The sequence below is a fragment of the Pelodiscus sinensis genome, chromosome 4 (assembly GCF_049634645.1).
Source record: "Pelodiscus sinensis isolate JC-2024 chromosome 4, ASM4963464v1, whole genome shotgun sequence".
Lineage (NCBI taxonomy): Eukaryota > Metazoa > Chordata > Testudines > Trionychidae > Pelodiscus > Pelodiscus sinensis.
In genome coordinates, this window is record NC_134714.1 from 79,645,004 (window position 1) to 79,672,864 (window position 27,861).

At 44.7% G+C, this 27,861-nt stretch overlaps 1 long non-coding RNA gene across 2 annotated transcripts; it reads left to right on the top strand.

Moving 5' to 3' along the window:
* Nucleotides 1-1,431: 1,431 nt before the first annotated feature.
* On the top strand, nucleotides 1,432-23,398 carry LOC112546025 (uncharacterized). Of its 2 annotated transcripts, XR_012903522.1 has the most exons (7): nucleotides 1,432-1,641; nucleotides 2,225-2,404; nucleotides 7,393-7,558; nucleotides 13,024-13,094; nucleotides 16,196-17,328; nucleotides 18,124-18,277; nucleotides 18,729-23,398. It is a non-coding gene; the product is annotated as an uncharacterized LOC112546025 (long non-coding RNA). The 2 variants fall into 2 exon arrangements; XR_012903523.1 differs by lacking the exon at nucleotides 7,393-7,558.
* The last annotated feature ends 4,463 nt before the right edge of the window (nucleotides 23,399-27,861 follow it).

Below are 27,861 nucleotides of genomic sequence, written 5' to 3' on the forward strand. Positions count from 1 at the left end.
TGAAATAAAAAATAAGTTCATAAAAATAACGTTGTGTTTTTTAAAAAAATATAAATAATTTAAATGAAGCTTATACATTTTCCTTTTATTAAAAAAACAAAAAACAAAATAAACGTAATTGATTTACAGTGAGCAATACCAGGTAAATCTCCTAGTCTGATATACATTGCAGGATAGATCACATTTCAGCTGATGTTAAGTGGTTTAGCTCCTCTTAAATCAAGGAAGCTGTAAGAGTTTATACCAGTTGAGGATCTGGTTCTATGAGGGAAAATTTTGTTTCATGTAAAATTATTTCAGAACATGAGGGTCTGGGGATCCTTGCTCAATGGAATTTTGAAACAGTAGGTGTACATACCCTGAATTGTGTGAGATTTTTTGACATGTTTATGACATTGTCTATTTCATGTTCATCTTGAATTTTGTAGAAGTGTGACTCACCAGTAGCAAATTATGTTCTTTTAGTTTATCAATAGACACTCATTAAAAACATCACCACCCCAAGGCCCACAAACACTCTTGGATATTTTCCCATTATGAACTCCAGAGTGAAAGATGTTAAACCACTGCTGAAGTGAAAGAGGTATTACTCCAGCTATGGAACACAATGAAGGACTCACCTACATTATACAATACTACCATGTTTTGATGACTCCAGGGGATAACCACATTGTAATACAATACCCTTGGCTTTGATCTAGTTGAACAGCAAACAGGTCCAAGGGGAGGGGTCAGGACAAGGGAGGAGGCATGGTTGAAATGCAGGGAGCAACAGAAGGCATAGAAGGGGAATCAGACAGAACTCAGTGGGAAATTGTAATGTCATGGACATGGCTGAAGAAGATAGGGAATTAGAGTAAAAACAAAAGGAGAAATTGGACACATTGAGAGCAACATGAACTGTGCATACGTCTGTTAGATCTCAGAGAAGATGTCAGGGCGGGAAAGGCTGGGCAGTAGATTGCATCCAGCAGAACAGCCTAGGGATCTATTTTTTGAAGCAGTAAGATATCTCAGTTCATCAGATTAAGACAACTGCAACAACTTCAGGTAGGAAATATTTAGGATGTTTTCAATTTTGCAGGTTACAAGTAGAACTGATTGGATGGTATATTCTGTTTTATAAGAAAAAGGATGGAACCTGAAATTTCACATGAAAGCGAGTTAGGTTGCAAGACTTTCATTGAACAATAGGCAGGGTTTCTGTTAGAAACTTTCCTGGTTCCCTGCCATTGTGACTAGTGGGCTCTTGGAGAGCCCTGCCACATGGCCTGCACTGAGGCCAGGTATCCCAGGTTTCTAGGGTTAAAAGTTCCAGGATAGCCCTAGGGTCTGTGACCCTATTCTTCTAGGTTCTATGGCTCTGTGGTAACTCTGGGAGACAACACACACTAGAACGCTGAGTCTAGGCTTTCAATTCTACCTCAGGGCTCCTGGAAAAAAAACAAACTATGTAATTCACAATCAAAATTTTTCAGTCAGTGGATCTCAAAGCCATTCCTAGTTTTTATCCTCATAATACTCCTGGGGGGTAATTATTATCCCAATTTTATGGACAGGCAACTGAGATACAGAGAGGCTAAGCCTAAGGTCATACAAAAAGTCTGTGGCAGAACAGAAGACTGGACGTTGGTCTCCCAAGTATGAAACTAGTCCTCTAAATTGCTGTACCATTTTTTCTTTGGGGGAGGGGGGGTTTGGTGGCTACAGTCCAGCCATTCAAACAGCCCCAGCCCCAGGAAAACTGGATGGGGGACTGTCCGGGAATCTCAGACTCTAGGTGTCCTGACAGCTGCTGTATGAAATGTCAATTTCATATAGAAGTTGTTGATATCAGGGACCATGTGTCAGTATTTCTGAAACAATTTGGGAAGGGAGGAGGGAAGAGGAGATTTCTGGTATGTGACAATTAAAAAAAAAAGGCTTTGTTCCAAATCGGAATGATACCAAATTTCAAGATGCCAAAAGTTCTTGCAAACCAGAAATCCTGAGTTTCAGCCAGCTCTAGTTGTAACTGCCATGTTCAGTTATAGTGCTATATAAATCATGAAAACCATAATGCCCAGCTTTCTAAGTTTACATGTGTTGAACAGCAACTTATTCCATGAGTCATGCTGAAATGTTTATTTAAACAAAAACATTTATTTTAAAATAATTTCTACTAGTGTTAGGTTTGTGAAAGCTTATTTATACAACCACTGACTTTTGTGCCAAATTCCACCAGAAAGCAGTTTTTAAAAGGAGATTGGAGGAAGGACCGGTGATGAATAGGAATCAGCACAACCTACAGTGTGACTGTGACGAATCAAGTCTGAAACATGTCAGTGCTGCTTAACAGCATCATCATCATCAATGGACTCAGACACACAGAATGAGAAATTCCAGGAAAAATACACCTAAAAAGGTACCAGTATAAAGTGATTTCAAAAGATATTTAGGTTATAATAGCAATAATGACCCTAACAGTGCGTTTCATGGGGTTTAATGACTCATTGTGCATAGTTAATGGTCCAAAACTATGCCATAAGCCATCTACTCATCCCATTAAAACCCAGGAAACACCCTCCCTTCACCTCCATCATTAGTGTTCCAATAGCCAGCAGCAAATAAGCTTTTCAGGTTTGCTCTTAGCATTCAGCTACATCAACTAAAAGCCCTTCAAGGGGCAATGCAACCCTGAAACAGGTGCTGAATGGGCAATGTGTGTGGAAACCCATTTATCAAATAGATTGTGATATAAACAGGATCTCTAGGTAGAGGAAGTCCTTGTAAAAATAAAACAGAGAGCTTCACAGTGACACAACTAAACTGAACACAAAAATGAATAAATACAATTACTAACATCTCAATATCAGTGAGCAGTCCAAGTCAAAATTCTGATTCCTAATACCACTGAATTTAGGAGGGAAAGTCACATAGGAACAGTCATACTGAATCAGATCCATATCCATCATCTCTTACCTTGACCTGAAATAAAAGCTTTAGGAGGAAGATGGTAAAACCCCAGAGTAGGTAGATGTGGTATAATCTGCCCCACTAAAGTTTAGACACATACCTCTAAACTTTGAAACTGGTGCACAGCACTTCCAAGTAAATGACCAGCTTGGATTTAAACTAGCCTTGCCCTAGTGATAATGAGTTCTACATGGCTGGAACATGAGAGTGAGAGAACTAAGCATTCCAAGCAGCAGTTGACTGAAGCTACACAGATCATGAGATACATAATCTTGGCTTAAAACATACCACAATTTTTTAAGTCTATAAAACATGGGCTGGAAATTTGAGAATTTCAAAGCAAACCTAAAGAATTCACAACCCCATTGCCATTTTAATGGGAACTGGACATCCAAAGTAAATTGAATGTCAATGAGGCTCAGTACAGGGGTGAAATGTAATAGCCTGTGATACAAAGGAGGTCAGACTAATGATCTGATGTGCCCTTATGGTCCTAAACTCTATAAATATATGAAAGATGGCTTTCAATATCTCATCTGAAATCTTCCAGGAACAGATTATTTTAAAGGACTGACTACTGCAGAGAAAACAGCACAAAATAGCATTTAATTTGTCTCTTTGTGCTGTTTTCACTTCTTATTTCTGAAACAAAATCTGCAGATGCACACACAAAGAGAACCAATTCTTTTGTTAAGGTGGCAAATTGTCCCATTAATAATTTAATAAATCACTTTGACAGACTTAGACAAGCTTGTTTCTTTTTCCACCCAGAAATGGACAAACCAATCTTCTGCTGCAGATATTAATTCTTTCTTGGCTTCACAACCAAGAACCTCTTCTGGAGACAATAGATGTGTTTTGAATTTTGGTCAGTTTTAAAGTCAGCATGACAAAGAATTAGAATTCTAGCATTGGATTAGGTTCTTTCAACTAGATAGTCAAAACTACTATAGTAAATGCAACACTCATGTAGAGTTGCTGCCTTTGGCACTTGTGTCCAGCTGAATGATGGAGATGTGGAAAATAATTTAAAGAAACCAGAAAGGTCCTTCAAAAGGCTAAAAACAAGGGCTTTAGTAATTCATTTCTAGGTATTTATTTAGTATTCCATGCTGTACAATATGAATACTCTACAAGATTTAAAATACATGCTTGACCACTGGACAACAGAACTTTGATCTCTCCCCCTTTCAGACAGATCCCTACCATGATAGTTTTCCTGTAAGAGACAAGGTTGAAGCAAAAATGAGGCCTTGTAGTCAGAGCAAGAGTGTAGCCTAGTGGTTGGAGCCCAAATACCAGAGTTAAGAGTTGAGACAGGAATCCAAGAAGTAGGACCAAAAGTCAGAACTGAATTCAGAGCCTGAATACCACAGCCAAGTTCGAGACAGAGATGGAGTCAGGAATCAGAACAAAGGGTTAGAACCAGATTACCAGAGTCGGAGAAAGCAGGAACAGGTCTGGTTCTAAGGCAGAATCAAGGCCAGGACTGAACTAGAACAAGACTGAGTGCAGGGAAGGGCAGACCATGGAAGACTAAAACAGGAATAGGGCATGGCAAGAGATAAGCATAAAGAAGCAAAGAATCCATGGACATTTATACTGAGCAGCCAATGAACCATTGCTGCTACTATGCTTTAAAAACAGCCTATTGCCTTCGTCAACTAAGTAGGCAGGGTTGTCTGTCTGGCAGCCTAGGTGACACATCAGGGTGTCAGGATTACTGAAAAAATGCAGGTCCATGGACTGACTCCTGACAGTTCTTGGTAGTTACAATTGCATACATAAAATCCTTTTGGAATAATTTTCCATTCACAAAGTGTATTTCCAATGCACTTACAGCACTCTGGTCAGTTCAGCATTTGTCACCTTCTCAGGGCTAGGCATGGCATGGCTGCTCTCACTCTCTGAGGGGTTGTGGCCATCAGTTGTTCCACTTCCTACTACCTCCTTCTATGACTTGGACCTCTGGCAAGATTAGTTCCAAGTCTAGCCCCTTGCAGGGTTGTCCATGAACACAAATAAGGAGAACTAACACGAATAAGGGTCAGTATGAGAGAGGAGAAATGTCTTCAGAGTTGGGTCCTAGGGAGGGATCTTCAGGGAGTTATTAGGAAAGCTCTACCCTTTTCTTAGCAGCTTCAAGTTAAAGGTTTGCCCTCTTCTTTGATCTTCCCACAAGTGTATTTTTCTGCTTCCCTTTTAACCAGGTCTTTGCAGGTGTGGCAGGAATAGCCTGACTGAGCCCAGACTAGCTCTTGAGCCCCTCATTTGCATATCACATCCCAAGCACAACACTAATCCTTGGATTTTTCACAGCTAGCTCTCTGTGTAGAGCAGGGGTGGAGCACCTATGGCCAAGGAGCTGGATTTGGCCCCCGGTTGGCCTGGATCTGGCCACCAAGGCTCAGGGCTACCCTCAGAATTGGAGAGTTCACAATGTTGCTCCAGACCTGTGCTCGCCCCCCTACGGGGCTGGAGCATATGAGCGGGGGGAGGGGACAGAAACCTGAGGCAAGCTGGGGCCAGATCTAACCCACAGACTCTGTGTAGCAGGGGAAGGGGGAGAAGGAGGCTGCTCTGCATCCTGCCACTCTTCCTTCTGCTGCCTGAAGGCTTTTCTCCCGCTGCTCCTTTTGTTCATATTCACAGACGAATAGGAGCAGGAGTGCGGGGTAGAAAGGGTACGTGGAAGTGTGTGGAGGGGGATATAGTGCCATGTGAATCCCTGGGGAGATGCACCAGGTAAGCAGCCTCCTCACCCACCACCCAGACCCTGCACTCCCACCCTGCTCCTGCATCCCCTGCTGTCCAGAACCCCATTTCTGCACTATACTACCCAGATCTTGCACCCCCACTTTGCTCCTACACCCTACTTCCTTCCCAGACCCCTCATTCCCAGCCCACTCCTGAACCCTTTCTCCCACACAGCCCTTCCACTCCTAGCCTGCTCCTGCATCCTATCTCCCATCCTCACTTCACTCTTGCCCCTTACCTCTCGTCCAGAATCCTTAACCTCAGCCCACTCCTGCACCCTCTCACCCAGACCTCAGCTCCCTCAGCCCAAGCCCCACACTCTGAACTCTTTATTTTGGCCCCACCCCAGAGCCGGGGGGGCGTTTAGAAAATCTACTACCTCAGGCCCCCAATGCTCTGGTGTGCAAGGGGAATATGAGGAGTGTCTTTCTGCTTCTCATTTAGGGGCCACATCAGTGCGGGTTTTTTCTGCTTCTCAATTTTGTCTGCTTCTCAAAGGGGTTCCTCACCCCTTGACTACAGAATTAGCATTCAGCTCCAGATCCAGGCTCAGTGTTTTCTGTTCTCTAGTTGATTTAACTCTGTAGATAATCTGGCATTTCTTTTGTATAACAAAAAATAATACTTGATATGACTACAGAAGCTTGAATCCAAATTCAGTTGGGAGAGCCACACAAAAGTGAAAAGCAAAGTCCCCTCCCACCACCACCAAAAAAAAAAAACTGAACCAACCTTTATTGATGTGGTGCCCAATTGAGACACCTCACTCCCCTGATGCTCCTGATCCATGGGGGAGTGGAGGTGACAGGGAGGGCCAAGTTTCAGGGCTTCCCACAGGACAAACTAATTCTTCTGGTGTCCCAGGGTTAGTAGATTTTGTGCCCACCTCCAAAGCTCTGGGGTGGGGCCAAAAATGAAGGGTTCAGTGTATTGGAGGTGGCTGCCAGGGTGTGGGATCTGGCCAGGAATGTGGGTTCAAGAGAGGTGAGGATGCATGGTCTGTGTGGGATGTAGAAAGCTGGAGAGAGCTGGGAGTTGGGGTTCTGGGAGGGAAGGTGCACAGACGAGCTGGGGGTGAGCTGCCTGGCAAGGAGGGAAGGTGCCAGAGCACGGTGGGGATGTGGGTTCTTGGCAGGATGGGGTACATGAGGGTGTGTGTATGAGGTGGCTGGGGGGACTTACCTGGCTTTGCACACATTCCCTGCTCCCATGGCCATAATGCCAGCCTATAGAAGCATCAGGAAAAGCCTCCAGGCAGCACTTCCCCTCCCCGGATTGGGGGAATGACAACAAAGGGGAGCAGCAGCACACGGAGCTGCTTGTTTCCCCTGCAAGCTGAATCCTGCCCTTGAGGTTCAGGGCTCTCTCCCGCCACAGCGGGAAACATGGTGGCACTCCAACCTTGTGGGGTGTGTGTGCAGGTTGGAGCACCAGTGTGGACTCCCTGCTATAGTGGGGGCTGAGCCATGAGCCACGGCCCCACTTTCAAAATGGCTGGTCCATGGACCTCACTGGGGGAACCATTGATCTAGTCCTAGGTCTTCCTCTAGCCACCAGCTGTAACACTGGACCACATTCTCTGTGTAAAAACGCTTTAGAAATAAAGTTCATTTCCTTATATGCTGCTTGTCTAATTTAATACCAGTGATTCCTATTTGTGGATGCTATTTTTGTCTGCAGCTCCTCTCAGCAAGAATTTGCCCAGCAGATATTATTTCAAGATGAAGAAGAAAGAGAGAGAGAGTCTGGCAGTTTTTAATGTAATGGTTTGGCTTGTAAGCTGAGGTGCCCTTTAGATACCCTTGGACTGATTAACCAAGTAGCAAATTGCTAAGCAGGAGCCCAGGTACTCTGTCCTTGAAATTAAGTGTAGTGAACTGTTCATTTGTGAAAATTAAGAGTTAGGGATACTGGTTACATATAGATACAGAGAGAAGCCAAACTCACACAAATTACTTCTTAATGTAGCGGAAGAGCAATGACTAACACTAGGTGAATATTGCCTGAAACCAGGGACAGAAGGGATAACATCTTCTGAGGTCTTGTGTCAGAAATATGCAAACACTTGCACAGGAAATGTTAAATCCAGTGTCTCTGAGCTTTAAATGTATGATTGTTTTTTGGAGCCTAGTATATGGAATTAACAAAAAAAATCTATAAATTAAGGCACTCACATGTCCCAGATTGCTAAACCAGTGATAAGAAAAACCTGCTATCATTGCCTGGGGGAAGGGAGAAGAGAAAGGAAAATAATATGCAGAGAACCAGCAACAGTTTAACATTCCTCAGAAAAAATCAGAATGTTTTGAAGTAAAATGACAATGCGGTGCTTTTGCTTAGCTCTACAACTCTTCTCCCAGCCAACTGACTTTTGATATTTGGTTGCCATAGAGTTTCGTGAGAGAGAAGAAAAAAAAAGTGTTAATGGAAAGTAGTAGATTAATAGCCCTGAAGAGAGATGAACTCTAGTTATTTGCAGAATGGGCTCTTTATTAGTAACCTTTGAGTGCACTCTCTTTGGGCACGTCAATACTTACTGGAAGATCAACACTCAGGAGGTTGATCTTCTGTCATTCAATTTAGCAAGTCTAGCATAGACCCGTAAATCAAATGCTGAGGGCAGCTCCCGCCAGCATCCAGTACTCTTCCTTTTGCAAGGAGTAAGGGAAGCTGACGGGAGCATTTGCTCCCATCAGCCTCCTGCAGTGTGGATGTTGCCAAGGCTCAGCTTGAGTTTAGCCAACTCCAGCTATGCATTTTACGTAGATGGAGTTGCATACCTTAAGCTGACCTTCTTAGTCTAGTATAGATCAGGCCTTTGAGTCTAAACCCTTCCCCTGAGGAACTGTCCACACAACATAAAGAGAGTAATAAGGCCTCATATTCTCCACTGAGATTGTCCAGAAGTATGTTAGTGTTAATAGTGTTTGCACAGTGGACACTACAGGAAATTGTAGTCCCCACTAATAGTAAGCTCTCCAAAGCAAGCATATCCCAATAGACAATACAATACAGTATATTAAACATCATCTCCCAGAGTACTTTTTTGCTTGGAATCCTCTTAGAATGGCAGACATTTTGTTAGCACATATTTGTTTCCCGGATACCAGAACCTTTTCAAGACATCATACTGAAAGGAATCCTGTCTGAATATGGCTCAAGTAGCAGTACTTATCTCTGAACCAACAAGTTATGTCTCAAAGTCCTATACCAGCTTTTAACTGTATACCCAGCATTAACACTGGATAGATACATTGTCCAGACATGGTAGGGCTTTATAGGAACAGACTGCACTGCTAGAGACAGTCTTTCAGAAAAGGGTTTTCACCAAGACTTCTGGTGGCTACCCAAATTTAAATTAAAAGATCCTACACACACACACACACACACACACACACACACACACTCCATTCCTCATAAAAAGATTTCCAATGTCCAAAAAAAAAATCACATTGCCATTGTGTTGTGTTTTCAACTTACTGCCAAGACATACAAAGACTAACAAACACCTCTGTCCATATCTGGTGCCCAGGTCTTGCAGCATCTGTGACAGTTTAATCACATTCAGACAGCTCTATTTTTCCAGATCACTGCAGAACAGGTTAGAATTAGTTCTGTCTCATCTCTATGTGCCTTTCCTTTATCATCTCCACATTAGAACTGTAACATTATTTGATTTGTTTTTAGTATTTCACATCCTATCCAATGTTTCTGATGCTCTGATGGTTGCTACTGCCATGGGTTAAAAGAAACATCCTGTTACATATCAAAAATACACAGATGAATTTGTCAGACCTGATGAATCTGGAAAAACAAAATTATGAAAAATATCCAAACTTGAATTGTCTCATAACCTTCATGAAATGGGAAAATGGCAAAATACATTCAAAAAGAGAAGGGCCAGACTCTTTCAGTTGAAAACTGATTGGGCAACACCTTCTTTTCCTTCTGGAGTTTTATCAGGTACACTGACAGAAGGACAGAAGAGAACTTCCATCCTCATTTAAAAATAAGCATCAAGTAATTTCAATCTCTCTGGCTGCGTCCAAACTGGCATGATTTTGCGCAAATACTTTTAACGGAAGAGTTTTTTCGTTAAAAGTATTTGCACAAGAGAGCGTCTATACTGGCATGTGCCTTTGCACAAAAGATTTGCTTTTGCGCAAAAGCATCCGTGCCAGTATAGATGCTTTCTTGCGCAAGAAATTGACGTTACCTGTCTACACTGGCCTCTTGTGCAAGAACACTTGCGCAAGAGGACTTATCCCTGAGCGGGAGTGTCAGAGTATTTGCGCAAGAAGCACTGATTTTGTACATTACAACATCAGTGTTCTTGCGCAAATACTTGTGGCCAGCATAGACAAGTGGCAAGATTTTGCGCAAAATCTTGCCAATGCAGACATAGCCTCTGTGTCTAACACATGCATAACAAAAAAGGCAATCCTTTGATTGTTAACACATATGTCCCCATTTGCAATCAGGCATAATATATTACAAGTCTGACTGTCTCTCTCTATTTTCCACCCCTCTTAAATTAATGTACAACATGATAGGTGAATCTTTTGCAGTAATATTGGACTACTGCATGATATTCACAACTATTTTGTCATGTTTTCCTAGAGTAAATTTGGGCACTAGTGAAAGGTGCCAGCCTGACATGTCAGAAACAAAAGTCCTAAGTATTTATACATGTGCAACAAGGGCAGTAGCAGCAGAAGACAACCCAATTTCTCACATTCCATCTATATGCCTATCCCTTGACTTGGAGGGACCAAGCTCTGCAGAGCAGAGACAATGTCTCCCAACATGTTTGTACAGCCCCCAGCACAATGAAATCACAGTCTCAGCTGAGGCCTCTGCATCACACTGTAAAATAAATAAATAGGCACCCATACATTCAGGACTGTGTAATCTGGAATATTATTATGTTTTATTTTAAACATGGGTAGAGCCAGCAACACATTGCACAATGTTGCTAAATAGCCATCATGTATGTAGCTTCTGCACTATGGGCTGGAGTTAAACAACTGGTATAGGTTGTTTAGATACATCCCAGTATCAATCTCCTGATCATAGTCCCCATACTGTATCAAATTATTATGCAATTAGAATCAGCCCCTAACCTCTGCTATTACATACCAACATCTCATAGTAACCACTACTTATAAATTAATGCTGCTAGAAACCACATTATATATACTGAGTGTGGAGCTGTCTTTTGTTATTATTCCACCAATCTGCTGCAATAGAACCTGATTCACCTCTACTTGGGTCAGGTCATTTTAATTTTGATCTAGTTAGAATGCATGATTTAAGATTTTTTTTAATAAACACATTCACAGTAAGTGCAGGCTTTGAGAGTGCTAACAAAAGACAGATGGCTAGGAGACATAAAAGTAAAAAAAGGGGTGTCAGGGTGTCTGGAGAACTCAGGCTATTGGAAAATGAATATAGAGCTTCTCATTTTCTAGCTCACAGGGTCAATGCTCACTCTCACCATAAATGATTGTTTTATTGCCTGTCTGATGTGAACTGGTAGTCCCAGTTCATGCCTTAGTAGCTGAAGGAAGGCTAGCCTTATATTTGAAGTTGTGGCTCAGGATCAGCAAAGCTGGGTTCTGTTCCCAGCTCTGCTGTATGCTTCCTGTGTGTTTGTGGGTAAATCACAAACTCTCTGTGCCACTGTTGCCCAGCTTTTAAAATGAGGAAGATATTTCTCCACTGATGAGGGGTCTTGTGAGGATAAATGCAATGGTGTTCGAGAGTTTCTTAGACACTATGGGGATAATGGGGATGATGGGTGGGACATATAAATGGCCAGTGCCAATTCCATTAGTGGTGATAAAATACCATCCTCTAGAGAATGAGACACAAAAACTAAGGACTTCAGGAATCAAGTGGTTTGTATTTGCTCTAACTTTATTTTGCATATCAAATTGGACTAGCAAGACATATTACTTATTTAAAAAGTTAAATTACTCTCAATACTATTCCAGCAGGGCTGTATAAGCAAGAAAAAAACCAATGAAAACCAGATTATAAACAATGCTTAATAAATATATCTACAATACACATCACATTGGATTATGTCTCAGAGAAGAATACAATGATTGAATTGAAAATTACATAGTTGATTATGTTAATTAATTATTATACAGAATGACATCCCCAAATAATCTTTTGTAAATAAAACAAGTATCAGTTTATGTGGAGTCAGGAAACCATGTGGCCACTGAATCCCCCAGGAGACTTGGTCAAATGATAAATTTCTGATGTCTGAGATTCCATGTTCAGCATTTCTTGGCATGACTTGATTAACATACTGTTGGCAGACTGAGTGGGGGATGAATTAATTTATTTATTGTTATTAATTAAAGAACATGTGTATTAGATGCAGTAGGAGAATTCATCCCTCATTCATCCAACAGCAGCACACTTCAATTTGTGAAATTGGCCAATAAATGAATGTACTTAAAGAAATATAATAAAACTAGGAGAAAGTGCAACAAATACGTCTTCCTGAGGCAGCCATTATATCTTACATGGTATAAACACAATCCAAGGACCAGGGTCAGGATTATCACTCCTGTCTGGTTCTTTCCAAAAGGGAAAGCAGTTGGTTAAATATTACCTGGGCAGCTTGACAGTAATCTACACCCCCAGTGTCTGCAGTATAATATAACATAAAAGCAAGAGAGAAAAGAATACTAACAAGATTCAGACAGAAGTAATTTTGTAAATTAATTGTGCCCAGAGTCCATATTACAGTTTCCTAACAAAGAAAATTACAATGTGGAAGATTAACCACTCAATAAGTAACAGATGACCACTCTAAGGACAGCATAGTAAGTACAGTTAGAATGAGGTATATGAAGTAGAAAGGAATTCAGGGGAGCTGCCTGTATTTTATAGAAGCCTTATTGAGAGTGCAGAAACAAACCATCCCATGTGCAGAAAGAACAGCAAATATAACAAGTGATCAACTTGAATTAACAGGGAAATCTTCTGTGACCTTAAACACAAAAAGGAAATTTACAAGAAGTGGAAAATTGAAAATTGAACAGATAACTAGGGAGGAGTAGAAAAATATTACTTGAGCATTACTTGAGGGTGTGATTAGGAAAGCCAACTGAAGTTGCAGCTAGCAAGGATGTGAAGGATAAGGAGGTTTTTCTACAGATGTGTTAGCAACAACAAGTTGGCCAGGGAATGTGTGGGATGCTTACTGAATGGGGAAGGCAACCTAGTGACTGGTGATGTGGAAAAAGCTGAAGTACTCAATGCTTTTTTTTTTTGTCTTGGTCTTTACAGACAAGGTCAGTCCCCAGATTGCTGCAATGGGCATCATAGGGGGAAAGCAGCTCTGAGTAGTGCCAGAACAGGTAAAGGACTATATAGAAAGGCTGGACATGCAGAAGTCCCTGGATCTAGATCTAATGCATCCAAGGGGGCTGACAGAGATGGCTGATGTGATTGCAGAGTCATTGGCCATTATCTTTGAAAACTCATGGCAATTGAACAAGATTCCAAACAATTAGAAAAAAAAACAAATGGAGTGCCCATCTTTAAAAATGGGGAGGAAGAGAATCTAGGGCATTATCACCTCACCTCAGTCCCTGGAAAAATCCTGGATCAGATCCTCAAAGAATCAATTTTGAAACACATGGAGGAAAAGAAGGTGATCAGGAATAGTCGACATGGATTCACCAAGGGCAAATCATACCTGATGAACCTAATTGCCTTCTACAATAAGATAATTAGCTCTGTGAGTATAGGGGAAATGGTGGATGTGAGATACCTGGACTTTTGCAAAGCTTTGATACAGTCTCCCACATTATTGCCAGCAAGTTAAAGTATGGATTAGATGAATGGACTATAAGGGGGATAGAAAGCTGGCCAGGCCAGTAGAATCAATGGATTGTGATCAATGGCAAGTTGCAGCCGATATCAAGAGGAGGGCCCCAGGGGTTGGTCCTGTTTTGTTCATCATCTTCATTAATGATCTGGATGATGAGATGAATTTCATTCTCAGCATGTTCTCAGATGACATTGAAGTGTGTGTGGGAGCGGGGAAGGGGGGAAAGAGAGGTGTATATACTGGAGGGTAGGGTTAGGGTCCAAAGTGATCTAGACAAATGGGAGGATTGGGCCAAAAGAAATATGATGAGGTTCATCAAGGAAAAAGGCAGAGTCTTACACTTAGGGTGAAAGAATCTCATCCTCTGCTACAGGCTGGAGACCAACTGGCTAAGAGGCAGTTCTGCAGAAAAGGGCTTGGATATTACAGTAGATGAGAAGCTGGATGTGATTCAACAATATGTCCTTGTTTCCAAGAAGGCTAATGGCATATTGGGCTGCATTAGTAGGAGCATTGCCAGCAGTTCAAGGGAAGTGATTATTCCCCTCTATTTGGCACTGGTTATGCCACATCTGGAGTACTGCCTCCAGTTTTGGGCATCCCACTATAGAAAGGGTATGGAGAAATTGAAGAGAGTTAATTAGAAAACAAAAAATGCTTAGGGGGTAGGAGCATGTAATTTATAAGAAGAGGCTGAGGTAACTGGACATATTTAGTCCGCAGAAGAAAAAAGTGAGGAGGGGATTTGATAGCAGCCTACTAAATTAGGTTGGATATTAGGAGAAACTGTTTCACTAGGAGGGTGGTGAAGCACAGGAATGGGTTGCTTAAGGAGGTGGTGAAATATCCACCCTTAGAGGTTTGTAAGGTACAACTTGACAAAACCTTTGCTGAGATTATTTATATAGGGTTCATCCTACTTTGAGCAGGGGGTTGGATTAGATGACTTCCTGACGTTTCTTCCAAACCTAATCACATATGATTCTATGAACTTATGTAGAAATAAAAGCACAAAACTTGTCTCTATAAATTATCATTTAAAATATTAAACCAATTTGCTCTGACAGTGGCAGTGTAGAAGTAGTCCGTGGCTATGTCTAGACTGCAGGCTTCTTTCAGAAGAACCTTTTTTTGGAAGAGATCTTCCAAAAACCCTTCTTCTGAGAGAGAGCGTCCACACACAAAAGCACATCGAAAAAGAGATCTGCTTTTTCAGAAGATAGTGTCCATTCAGTGTAGATGCTATCTCCCATTTAAGCTGTGATTACTATAGATGGAATGGCCACCAGGGCACCTGTGCTTTTTCCTCTTTCTTCTTCTTTCGAAATAACGCCCTCTTCCCCATCCACACATGCCTTTTTCTGAAAGAGCTCTTTCGGAAAAGGCTTCTTCCTCATAGAAACAAGATTACCAACGCCGGAAAAGTCCCTCTGTTCTTTCGATTTACTTTTGGAAGATTTACTTTTGCAGTCTGGACGAAACTCAGGTTTTGTTAGAAAAATGGCTGGTTTTCTGACAAAACTCTATAGTGTAGACATACCTCATGTGAGGAACTCGAGTTGAATAAGGGCAGGTAAAGGCCAAGATAGACATTTAGGTCAGACCTTCTCCCTCTAGCATGGATTTTTCTGTGATGGCCAATTACCGCTGTATCTAAGCACTTCTTGTTCTGATTTACCAGCTATATAGTATAGAAGATGCCCTATTCAGTCACTCAGGCAAACTCTCATTGATTTTAATAGGAGTTTGCATGTAAAAACCAAGTAAGGATCACAGGAATTTGGCCCTTTTCAACTGAATATGACCTAATACATTTTAATGAAGCTCATCGCAGGACCATAGTACAAATCCTCATATAATAAAATCAGTTCACAGGCCCATTTGGTTAGTTCTGTTTTAAGGTTTATGGTCAGATGACAAGTTTTACTCTCATAACTTGTTCAAAACATACATTTCAATTATGCTCATCAGCTGTACTTGTTTGGGTTTTGAGATTTCTGATTAAATACAAAGCAATTCCCTAATTATAGAAGAAATTGTAGCCATGCTACCCCCTCACATTTTGTGATCCTGTTCACATTGTGTTCTTATACTGACATTGCATAGATCAGGACAATGGTTTTCCAATTCACATAGGACAGAGAATAATTTCTTTTAATAGATAGTAAATAGGAAATTTTTATTCCGTTTAGATAAAACAATCTGAGATGTTGAATGTATTTACACAAATTATAATTTCTCAGGTTATGAATTAAATGTTCTTGGGCAGATGAGTAGCACCAGAAATCACACACTGAATTCTTGTTCTTTGTGAGATTTCCAGCCCAGATTTTCCAGTCTTGAGAGGTGCTGGTAGTTAGAATGAGGTTCCACTTTGCTTATCCAAACAAAAAACATCCTCTAAATCTTGAGGTATGTTCATCTCACATTATTCTATTGAAAGTAAAAATGGAACATAATACAGACATCTATTAGCTTGTGCAGATGTTTGTGTTTCACATAGGTAAATTTCATTAATGCTGCGCGTGGAAGGGATCCAGCACTACCCTCATTCTTAATGTTATGGAAAGTTATCTAACAGCAATATGAAACATCCCCTTAAACTTTTTCTCTGTTTCTATTCAGAATGAAGACTATGAATACTATCCAAAGTGTTCACTCTAGGAATCAGTGCAGGACAGTAACTTGAATTAAGGGAAAGTGGTGGAAGACATTTCCTCCAAAATGAAAATTGCAGCTGACAAGATCATCCACCAGCGGTCCTGTGAATGCACTCTTGCTGCTAGTTTATGTCACATTAGAAATGTGTTCCTGAAACCACATAGCATTTTCAGGGGGGAGTAGGAGGAACTGCCAATGCTGTTACTCTGTTTTATAAGCATTAACTTTTCCCTCAATATCAACCAAGGCTTCACCTCCTCCTTCCACCTTTCTGGGTAATTTAGTCGACAGATGGAGCAAAACTTGAGCATTAATGATTATTATGATCTGCACTTACAAGGGTTGGGCCAAAGGAAGCAACTACAGCCTTGGACTGCTGTTCATCTGAAATTCCATACTTTATAGGATTGCTTAAAAATTCCTGATTTCATTAAACCTGGATCAAAAGTTAACCCGTATCTTCCATGGCAAGGGACCAGACTTTGAAATTGGTGCATGTACACAAGCCATTCAAAAGGTATATTTACATTGCCCCCCAAATTAACATTGGTCATTATGACGGGGAAGACGATCCCCGCACTCGACCCAGCTGATCGGCAGGCGCCAACGGCTGGGGAGGACCGAAGGCAGCCGTAGCAGGGGCACGGCTGACCGAGGACCAAGTCACGACGAGTCTTGGCGGCCCGCTGTTGCCCACAGGCGGGGAGAGCACCAATGCCGCTGCGGGCAGCCCAGAGCTGACGGTCGGCACAGCTGCCAGCAGGCGGAACTCCAGGCGGGAGGGCATTAGGACCCAGGAGTGGGTGCCCCGGCGCAGTGAGCGCAGGAGGGCGGGGATCCGCCCGGAAAGCACTAAAGGGCGAGCTTGGGAACCAAGGGGGGGGGAGCAGGAGCTGGCTGTGCTGTCAACCCCCGCAGGTGGAGATGAGGCGTGCGGAGGACAGGAGGAAACCCGAGCGGTGGTTCCCCAGGACGCCGCAACTGACCCCGGCGGGAGGCTCGGCGGCGACGGGCGGAACCCGTCTGCAACAAGCGCCTAACCCGGATGGGCCCGGCGGCGGCTGGTAGCGCACCAAAGAGTAAAGCCGGGGCCGGGGGTACGCCCGGCCACCCGAAACGTTGGGCGAGAGAAAGGATTTTAAGGGGAAAGACTAAGAAAAGGGGGGGTGCCGTAAGGATGGATGGTACGGACCTTGCCACACTGGTGGAGAATGTGGGCAGAAAGGGGGGTGAAGCGGTGAACCCTTTAAAAAAAAACACTGGGTGTGTATATAGGGGAAGGTAGGATTTAGGGAGACACAATAGTAACCGGAGAGATGGAGATAGGTAAGCTGCTGGAATGGCTGGCGGAGAACCAGCAGCAACAGCAGCAGACCCAACTGCTGCAACAGTTGACGGGGCAACAGCAGCTGGTCCGCAAATTAGTAGAGCACCAGCAAAAGCCGGGGGACGGGTCAGCAGGGACACCTGGGGAGGGCGCCGGAGGCTCAGCCCTGGCCCTGCCACTAAGACTAGTAAAAATGACAGAGGGGGATGATCCGGAAGCTTTCCTAGTTACTTTTGAGAGGGTGGCCACAGCCACCCGGTGGCCCGAAGAACACTGGGCGACCCTGCTGGCGCCATACCTGACCGGGCCAGCACAGTGGGCATACAGGGGCTTGTCCGCAAGGGACGCTTTGCATTATAGGAAGGTAAAGGAAGCCATTTTAGACCAGGCCGGCATCATCCCGGAGGCCTATAGACAACGGTTTAGGGCTGAGCGATACCAACCAGGAGAACGGCCAAGGGCCATGGTGCAACGGCTAAAGGAGGCCGCCACCCGATGGCTCAACCTGGAACGCAAGACCGCAGTGCAGGTGGTGGACATGATCATGTTAGATCAATTCCTACAGATCCTACCGCCTGATAGCCGGGTCTGGGTCCAGCAACACCAACCCACAACGTTGGGGGAGGCCACCTCGATTCTCGAGAACTACATGGCAGCGGAAGGAAAAGAAAGCAGTCCAAAAGGCACCAGGACACTGGGACGAACTCCAGCTACCACAGGTAAAGCCCGACCGATACGGGGACGGGGGGCTTGGACAGCACACCCTATTCCTTGGGGGTGATGGGGAGTGTGACGTAGTGGGGGTACTTGCTGGGCTGTGGTGACCTCTGCTGTCCGGAGCAAGACCCAGCAGGGAAAACCTCATTATGCAAAGGTGACTCAAAAACCTGTCTGACCTGCGGCCCCCCATGGGGAGAAACAAAGGGAGGTGGAATGCTGCCCTGGCTGTGGGCAGGGCTGGAAGAGGGGGAGTGAGTTCCTTGCTGGAAGGCAGGGAAGAAGGAGCTGGGGAGGGGGGCTGGGACTCCCCTATCTCAAGGGGGGCACTGAGGCCTCTTAGCCCCAGTTCCTGTAACCAGATTACATCTGTGCTGCGCTGTGCTGGAGGAACAATAAACAACCTCCATTCTACTGGCTGGTGAAGTCTGTTCATGCCATTTCGGGGTGCAGGAGATGGGAAAACCCCGACGCGTCGTCACAGGGAGGAGGACCCGGTCAGGCACCACCACCAAGCCCCGAGGATGCCACCGGCAGCCCACCAATGGAGGCACCTGCACGACCATCCGAACCTGGGATACGGGGGGCCTGCTTTGAATGCAGCTAGGATGGCCACTTTTGTAGAGACTGCCCATTCATGGACTATTCCTATGGCCGCGCAAGGCCCACCCCAAGGCCACCGCCATGCCACAACCTACCCCGGATGACGGTCCAGGTAAGCGTGGATGGGCGGCCAGCCTGGGCGTTAGTGGATAGTGGGTGCAACCAGACGCTGGTTAGACGGGGGCTGGCAGCACAAACGGGGGACCGGGGCCCACCGGTAGCAGTGCAGTGCATCCACGGGGAGGTGAGGCATTACCCCACACAAGTGGTGACCATCAGGGAAGGGCCACAGCAGGCCAGGTGCCGGGTGGCAGTGGCCCTGAAATTGGCATACCCCGTGATTCTCGGACGGGACCGAATGGGGTTCCGGGACTCGATGGCCCGGTGCGAATGGAACCATGGGCCGACGAGCCCTGAAGCAGTTCAGGCCCAGAGGGCCAGCCAGAAAACCATGGAGGCTCAGTCGGCCGAGACGCAGCCCAACCCGGAGGGCACAAGCGAGATGGGGGCAGAACCGGACTTCCTACGCAAACAGCGAGAAAACCCCTCACTGAGGCACGCATGGGAACAGGCCAGTGAGGGCTCTGACACCGGCCGGACAACTCCAGTGGGCCCACTGTTCAAGGTAAGGGCTGACCGTTTATATCGGGTCGCAACTCGACCGGGGGAGCTGGGGGAGACATACCAACTGTTGGTGCCGGCGCGATTCCGGTGGCGGGTGCTAGACCTGGCCCACGCCAGCCCGTGGGCTGGCCACTTGGGGGTGGAGAAGACCCTGCAAAGGATTTTGCAGCGCTTTTATTGGCCCGGGATCTACAAAGAGGCCAAAGACTTTTGTGAGTCCTGCCTGGACTGCCAGAAGCCGGGGGGTGGAAGAGTGCCGAAAGCACCACTAGTCCCCTTGCTGGTAGTAGATATCCCATTTGAACAGATCGTGCTGGATCTGGTGGGACCCTTAGACAGGTCAGCAAAGGGCAACCAATACATCTTAGTTATCGTGGACTACGCCACACGGTACCCAGAGGCTGTGCCCCTACGTAGCACTAAGGCGCCCGTCCTAGCAGCCAAACTGGTGAAGGTCTTCACAAGGGTGGGAATCCCCCGTGAGATTTGAACAGACCAGGGGACAAACGTATCCGGCCGGGTAATGACAGAGCTGTGCAAACTGTTGGGGGTGAAAAAGCTACGAACCACAGTCTACCACCCCCAAACCGACGGGCTGGTGGAGCGTTTCAATTGTACCCTGAAATCAATGCTCCGAAAGATCGTAGGGCTGGACCCCAGGGACTGGGACCTGTTCCTGCCAGCCTTCTTATTCGCAGTACGGGAGGTCCCGCAAGCCTCTACCGGGTTTTCGCCCTTTGAGCTATTATATGGACGCCAACCCCACGGCATCCTCGATTTGGTGAAGGAAGGCTGGGAAGAACAGAGCTCGCGGGTGAAAGGGATGGTCCCGTATATACTTAACCTGAAAAGAAGGCTTAAAGTGGCAGGACAGCTGGCCAGGGAGAACCTAAGGCGGGCGCAGGAAAAGCAAGCCAGATGCTACAATCAGGGAGCAAGGAGCCGCACCTTTGCCCCTGGGGACAGGGTGCTACTCCTGTTACCGATGGCCGAGTCCAAGCTGATGGCCCGATGGCAAGGCCCCTACGAGGTCATCCAGCAAGTGGGCCCCGTGGACTATGAAGTCCGATTGACCGATAAACAGAAAAGTACCCAGCTGTACCACATGAACCTGCTAAAAAAATGGACGGCACGTGAGGGCCTGGTAGCAACCACCCAACTGGCGGAACCAGAGCTGGGACCCTGGGGAGGGGACCTGACCCAGCCAGAAACCGGGGTCACCCTCGGCGAGACCCTGTCGGGTGCCCAGAAGGGGGAAATCCAGGCGCTCCTCCAAGAATTCACAGAGGTCATGTCAGCACAGCCTGGGCGGACCCCGGTGGCATGCCACCACATCCAGACCACTCCGGGGATCAAGGTACGGGAACCCCTACAACCTCTACCTAGGAAATTGTGGGAGCCAGTGCGAGAGGAGGTACAGAAAATGCTCCGAGCGGGGTGATACAAGAGTCATGGAGTGGCTGGCGGAGCCCCATTGTGCTGGTTCCCAAGCATGACGGTACCCTCCGCTTTTGTATAGACTTCAGAAAGGTCAATGCGGTGTCCAAATTTGATGCATATCCGATGCCACGAGCTGAAGAGCTCCTAGAGAGGCTCGGACAAGCCCGGTACCTGTCCACGATCGACCTCACAAAGGGGTACTCGCAAATTCCACTCACACCAGCCTCCCAAGAGAAGACGGCCTTCGCCACCCCGTTTGGCCTGTACCATTTCCTGATGATGCCCTTCGTCCTGAATGGAGCCGCAGCCACCTTCCAGCGGCTGATGGATCGTCTCCTCCGCGATCACCAGGGGTACGTGGCGGCATATATTGACGACGTGGTCATTTATAGTACTTCCTGGAAAGAGCATCTGCGGCATGTAAGGGCGGTCCTGGGAGTGCTGAGAGAAGCCCGGCTGACAGCAAACCCCCGTAAGTGTGTCTTCGGGAGGACTGAGGTCACCTACCTGGGGAATGTCATAGGAGGGGGCAGACTAAAGCCGCAGATTGATAAGGTCGAGGCAGTACGAGGCTACCAAACCCTGCGGACAAAGAAACAGGTGCGCCAGTTCCTGGGGCTCGCAGGCTACTATCGGCAGTTCATCCCCCACTTCTCTACGATAGCCGAGCCACTAATGGAGATAACAAAAAGTGGATACCCCCAGAGAGTGTACTGGACAGGTCAGTGCGAAACCGCCTTCCAGCAGTTAAAACAACACCTCGCGCAAGCACCGTTACTGACGCAGCCAGACTTCTCAAAAACGTTCATAGTACAGACAGATGCCTCAAATATAGGCGTGGGAGCAGTGCTGGCCTAAGAATACGCAGACGGTGAGCACCCAATTCTGTACCTAAGCCGCAAGCTGTTGCCCCGCGAAAGAGCCTACTCAACTATCGAAAAGGAGGCGCTAGCTTTCCGATGGGCGGTGGAAGCCTTGCAGTACTATTTATTAGGGAGCCCGTTTCTGTTAGTGACGGACCACGCGCCCCTGAAATGGATGCACAATATGCAGGAGGCGAATCCATGCATTATGAGGTGGTACTTGTTCTTACAGCAATACAACTTTAGCATAGTACATAAAGCAGGGTGAGCACACGTGAACGCAGACTTTCTCTTGCTGTGTGTAGAGCCAGAAGGGGGGGAGGAGTGTGATGGGGAAGATGATCCCCGCACTCGACCCAGCTGGTCGGCGGGCGGCGACGGCTAGGGAGGACCGAAGGCGGCTGTAGCGGGGGCACGGCTGACCGAGGACTGAGCCCCGACGAGTCTCGGCGGCCCGCTGTTGCCCACAGGTGGGGAGAGCACCGCTGCCACTGCGGGCAGCCCAGAGCTGACAGCTGGCACAGCCGCCGGCAGGCGGGACTCCAGGCGGGAGGGCATTAGGACCCAGGTTGGGCGCCCCAGCGCGGTGAGCGCAGGAGGGCAGGGCCCCGCCCGGAAAGCCCAAAAGGGCGAGCTTGGGAACCAAGGGGGAGGGGGGGAGAGCAGGAGCTGGCTGTGCTCTCAACCCCCGCAGGTGGAGACGAAGCGTGCGGAGGACGGGAGGAGCCCCAAGTGGCGGTTCTCCAGGACGCCGCAACTGACCCCGGCAGGAGGCTCGGTGGCGACGGGCGGAACCCGTCGGCAACAAGCGCCCAACCCGGATGGGCCCGGCGGTGGCTGGTAACGCACCAAAGAGTAAAGCCGGGGCCGGGGGTACGCCCGGCCACCCGAGACATCGGGCGAGAGACGGGACTTTAAGGGAAAAGACTAAGAAAAGGGGGGGTGCCGTAAGGATGGATGGTACGGACCTCGCCACAGTCATTTATGCTGTATGACCCTGCCCCACAAATTGCTCAGGAAGGTGCAATCTCTTTTCAAGAAAAAGCATGGAAAGGAATCTCCCCTAAGTTTGACCAATTGCTGCTTTAATTATTCAGCAGCAGCAGAACTCAAAGTAATGACTCTTATATTATATAAAATAAACAAAGCTAAGTAGGAAGTAGGACCAGTATCTACAATCCGACTGTAAATACTCTCTGTGAAGCCAAGGAGCAGATAACATAAAAAAAAATTACTTCATGGGAATTTTGTCAGAAAAATACCGATATGCAAATGAATGAATTACAACTCACTATATGGCTTTTTTTTGTCCTCCTTTGGTCACCCTGCACAGTAGTTAGCCCAGGCGTTGCAAAGTATGGTTTGACACCAGGATTCCCAGTAATGCATGGCCTACTTGTTTGCTTAGATTATACCTAATGGCCAGCCCCGGTTACATTGTCAACCTTGCTGAGTTTTTATTAGGTATATTCCATTTATGTACAGATGTATCATAGCCAGATATTTCAAGACAGTTTCAACAGTAATACAATAAAACGTCTAAGCAACTATTACAGATATATTTGCAGGTCACTTAGAACCAACATTTCAGTTTTGTAAAAACAAAAAAGTTTCACCAAACCAAATGTTAAATCTAATTTCATAGGCCCACATTTTTAGGAAATAGTACTATTTTTATTTTCTTTAATTTTGGAACACTTAAGCTCTGGTTCTAAGCATCCACCTTCTGAAAAACAGGTCCTTTTAAAGTATCAAGTCTTAGATAGAATTATGGCATCCCCAAATCACTAGTAACTTTTGAAAATATACGCCATTTAAAAAAAAAGATTAACAAATTGCTTTTTGGGTGGAGGCTGAGGGCTAGAAGGGGGAATAGAAAAATTCCCATGCATGGTTTGTAACTGAACCATTGCAGCATTGTACTAACATATGAAAGCCAGAAAGTTTAAATATACTAGACTAGACACAGAGGACATGGATGAGTACATTTTTTTCCCCACTTACCAAGTAATATCCTACACCTGAACTCAAGGGCTGTGTCTACACTGGCATGAATTTCCGGAAATGCTTAAAACGGAATACTATTCCGTTTTCAGTTTTTCCGGAAAAGGAGCGTCTACATTGGCAGGCTGCTTTTCCAGAAAAGCCCTTTTTCTGGAAAAGCATCTGTGGCCAATGTAGACGCGCTTTTCCGGAAAAGAGCCCCGATCACCATTTTCGCGATCGGGGCTTTTTTCCAGAAAAGACTACTGGGCTGTCTACACTGGCCCTTTTCCGGAACAGTGTTCCGGAATAAGAACTTATGCACGAGCGGGAGCAGAATAGTTTTTCCGGAATATGTGCTGATTTTGTACAGTAGATCATCGTTGCTTTTCCGAAATTCAAGGGCCAGTGTAGACAGCTTGCAGCTTATTCCGGAAAAGCGGCTGATTTTCCGGAATAAGTGGCCCAGTGTAGACACAGCCAAGCAGAGCAGATTGCAAAAATAATAGTCAGTAACATAATAAATAGAGACGAAAAATGCAATATAATGTAACGATTATTTTGGATTGATATGTTTAGAGTTCTTCATAACATGAATAAAAGACTGTACTTTACAAATATTTGATTGTCCAGAACAAGAAAGAATGGGTTGACCTTACCGTTAAAGCACTGGACTAGACATTGGCTCAAATCCTCCCTTTTCCACAGTCTTCCTCTATGACCTAAGTTAAGTCGTGTGGGAGATTTTCACAGGCACAAATCACCCCTTGTAATTTTGAAAATCACTCCTTTAATCTCCCTGACCTCCGAGTTACATCTATAAATTGGGGAGAATATTGCTTTCCTACTACAATATATTAATGTTGTGAGGTAATCAGATACTATGGTAATGAGCACTCAAAAAATGCCTATAAATAAATAAACCTGACTTCTCTATACAAATCTGGCCAGTAAGTGTCAACATAGAGTACTTTCCATGAGCTGATTAACATTCCCTTGCAGATTTCATTTTTGGCTGCTTGCTAACACACACCACATGCTGTACTTGCCAACAGCTGAAAGCTTCAAATAGGGACAATGTGAAGCAGTGGAAAAAGTTATACCTTGTTAACTCCATTGAAATTGATTGGGATGAGAGCATTTTTGGAGGAACCATTTGAAAATAATGACACTACTGTTGGTTTACAAATGAAGACTCTACCCTCCTCAAATAAGGACAATTGGTCTTCCATCTGAAAAATAAAGATTACACATTTTTATCAAATGCAGTATATTATTATAACCCAGGTGTTAACTCACCCAGGGTATGTCTACACTACCCCGCTAGTTTGAACTAGCGGGGTAATGTAGGCATACCGCAATTGCAAATGAAGCCCGCATAAGCATAAGCGGGGCGCCGCCATTTTTAAATCCCCGCTCGTTCGAACCCCGTGTCGCGCAGCTATACGCGGCACAAACTAGGTAGTTCGAACTAGGCTTCCTAGTTTGAACTACCGTTACTCTTCGTGGAATGAGGAGAACAAAGCAGGGGCCAGTGAATTTATACCATAAAATACATTAGGATCAAATACCTGGCCTTGAAGGAAGAGACTAGTATGACCTAACTGCAATCAGCTGGCTGCAGGAACCACTTATCTGGCTCCCACTGAGCAGCTGGAAACAACAAGTCATGCAGGCTTCCTATGGTCCTTTGCTTGTATGCAATATCCTCCATCTGAGCTCATCAAACAACAAATGAGCAGATATAATTTCCTCTCCTCAACATCCAGCTTCCTATCTTCTAAAAATGAACTCATAAGAACACAAGAAGATTTCAGACACTGTCTTTGTGCCAGAAAAATATTCACATTATATCAACCTGTCAACAGCTTTTTTGGCCAATATAACTGGTAATGTTAGATAGGTGATAATCAAGAGTCAAGAGTAAAAACATGGTACATTCTTCACTGTATTCAACTCACAGCAAAAAGTATCCAAAAGGAAAGTTAATGTCCTATTTCTGTAAAGTTAAAGATAACCCAAATAAAATCAACCATTATAACAAAAATCATCAAGCAGCAAATATGGCATGTTTGTTGTGAACACTACCCAATCCAGCTAGGTCATGGCTGACTTTAGATTGTGAACTGGTAATTTTCAACTTGAGATCAAGACAAGGGAGTCAAATTTGACCTAAGTCAATACCTTGACCTCTTCTTGGTACCAGGTTTCTTCCAGTTGTATAATATCCTGGGTATCTTCAACTCACGGTTTCACTGTTAGTGAAGGTTTTTATAATAAAAGACACATTTCCATTTTGCAATCAATAATACTAACAAGAACAAAATGTTTGTGGTTAGTATCTACTGTTACAATTCAATTTTACCTCATGCTTTTTTCAACTCACTGTTAATTTTTATCACAGATATTAATTTTACGCTACCATCACAGTAGCTTTTTAGTTTTCCCAGTAATCACTCTGTGATCTCTGAGATAACACAGTGTTTTCATTTATAATACTGAGACTCATTAGTATTTTCTAGCAATCTAAATAGTTCATAAAATGAATGAAAGAAGAGCACATAATCCTGATATTACATGACACAGTGAGGGAGGATCAGAAAAAGACAAGATGGAGGGAAGAAGAGGAGGAGTATGACACTAGCAAAAGTGCTATTCAGTATGCCATGGACAAACCTTGAAGATTCTTTCACTTAGTTGTTATCTTCTTTACCTCTATCTAGCTTTTTATAGGCTTAATGGCAGAAATGAGTTTCTAGGAGGTGTTGGAATATGGCAAAGACGTTCCAAGAATAATGGCCCACAAAGAAGAGGTGAGGACACATTTGTGAAAGGAGGAAAGAAAACAGGTATTTGGGCTGGCAAAACTGGTGGAGCAAAGAGCACAGAAGAGGGATGGATGCTAAAGGAAGCCAGACCAAAGATTCAGATGGTACTGAGTTTGCTAAGCCCTTGAAAGAAAAGGCATGATGTTTGATTTTTTTTTCATAGCACAGTCACAAGGCAATGAAGTAATTGAGAGTCACCATAGTATCTAAGTGACAATTAAGATTTTATTTTCAAAACAAAGCCACATATCATATGTGCACAAACAACCCGTGAAGCATGCTCTTTGCACAGTTTACTGCCAGAGGCTATGACTTTCTAGTATTAAAAAAGGAGATAAATTAGAGATTAGCTAAACTAGAATTATTGGGGCCGTTGTTAAAATGTTTCTTTTTTAATCAATTGGTTCTTCCTAGGAATAAATCAATAGCCTCCACCAAGCAATAAAATTCAAACCTCCTTGTTCGAGAGCATTAAAGAATTTACTGAAATGTACATGGACTGCCTCCTTCTGAGTCATCAGGTTTTAAATAAAAACTAGATAGTAAATTTCTGTCAACATTACACTGTCTTCTCTGATTCACAACTCTCATTCATCTTGCTGCTTTCTAATTTGTAAAGGTGCTGGCAATATATAAATATTCATGGCAGGTCTGGAAATAGACCATACCTCTTCTCATCTCTTTGCTAGGGACAGGCAGACCACAATGTAGGCTACAGACAAGTCTTGAAAATGATACACTTGACATGTCAGTGAAGACAAGAAAAAATGGGGTGATTTTGTCCTGGAAACAAACTCTAGGGCTGCTGTAAACCAGTCAAATGGTGACTTGAAGCAAGACCAGCTCAGCATAGATCCTAACAACTTAGATCCAGTGAAGCTGAGGTGCTTAACAACTTGCCAATGGTTTACCAGTACAGCAGCTTCCCACAGTGCGAGTGCACCCACTACGGGAAACACAAAACCGTGTGGAAGGGAGGGAAAGGAAAGTGTTTTATTAGAGACTTGCTTTTAAAAAAACTAAAAGTGTTCTCACTATTATTGTTGCAAAGAAAAAAATCAAAGCATAAAGCAGGTGTGACTGAACCAAGGATATCTGCCTGAGTTTGCTAAACATGTGAAGTGCAAACTGCCTTATTCATTTGAATAGGATGCCAGTGCAGATACTTTAAATGTCAACACTGTCGATTTTCACTCATCATCAAGGCCTGTAAAGGAGAAGGAGTATCATATTACAAAGGTAATA